The following is a 1,182-nucleotide window of genomic DNA, read 5'->3' on the forward strand; positions in this document are numbered from 1 at the left end:
CTTTTTCTGGCGAACGAAATGATCTTTCCTGATGGTTACAATGAAAGAGATGGTTCCCAATAAAAGACAGAGATTAATTCGCATGTAGATATATTTCAATGTGACACGATTCATTTTCAGTCCCTAATTACCCCAGAGATGGAGGAGGTGAGTTACTTTTCTTCACTCTTCAACTCCTCAGCACGGAGGAACAAACATGAAACCGCTAGAGATGGAATTCTTGAATTGGGAACCAGAGACACTGAAGAAACTAGGCAAAAGTGAGGACTGCAGATGCTGGAAACCTCACTTTAGATCAGAGTGATGCTGGAAAAGCACAGCAGGTCAGGCTGCATCCGAGGAGCAGGAGAGTCGACGTTTCTGTTGCCAGTCATGCTCCGCTGCACAAACAATTTTCGTTTTTGGCTCAGATTTCCAGCACCTGCAGCTATTTCTTTTATGTTAACCTTCATAATGTTTTGGACAAAACCAATGACCTGCCAGCATCGGAAAATCGGCAGAAGTACTGGTACACCGATATGTTTGCTGAACAATACAACCATTCCATGAGCGGGAATACGATCCGGGCCACGGTGCTGAGAGTACCGAATCCTCACAAGTAAATAACAAGACAAGGCGATAGATACTATCGTATTTGGTGTAAATAAAACAATCTGTCTGAACATTTTCGTTGCAGATTTTTTTTCAAATTGTCTTCGAAGATTTACAAAGTGGGAAAAGGCCATTCCGCCCGTGTGCATTGCGGCTAATCAGAGAGCCATGTATTCCAGTCGCAGTTTCGAACTTTGGCCCAAAGCCTCGTGTGTTCTAATGTTTCCAGGTCAAATGTCAATGAGGTTATCCTATGTTCTTACATTGCACAATAATGGGACAGAAGTATAACGAATTGTAACTCTTTTGAGGAACTCATGCTCATTTTCACCACAGAGGGAGACACACCAGAAGATCCCGCCAAACTGACGGAGGTGTCCGTTGTGGAGAGCTGGAATTTGAAATGGACAATAGGACAAATGCAAGCTTTTCATGCGGAAGCACAGAGGAGATGTCCCGAGAGAACTTTACAAGGGGAGCGTCAACGTATACCACCGTTAAAGCGAAACATCCCCCCTCGAGCCAGGTAGGACTCGAACCTACAATCTTCTGATCCGAAGTCAGACGCGTTATCCATTACGCCACTGGCCC

At 44.6% G+C, this 1,182-nt stretch overlaps 1 non-coding gene across 1 annotated transcript; it reads right to left on the reverse strand.

Moving 5' to 3' along the window:
* Window positions 1–1,109: 1,109 nt before the first annotated feature.
* On the reverse strand, window positions 1,110–1,182 carry trnar-ucg (transfer RNA arginine (anticodon UCG)). Its single transcript has one exon. It is a non-coding gene; the product is annotated as a tRNA-Arg (tRNA).

This window comes from Chiloscyllium plagiosum, unplaced genomic scaffold (assembly GCF_037043375.1).
Source record: "Chiloscyllium plagiosum isolate Xiang-an unplaced genomic scaffold, Cpla_swu_hap1 HiC_scaffold_40, whole genome shotgun sequence".
Taxonomy (NCBI): Eukaryota; Metazoa; Chordata; class Chondrichthyes; order Orectolobiformes; family Hemiscylliidae; genus Chiloscyllium; species Chiloscyllium plagiosum.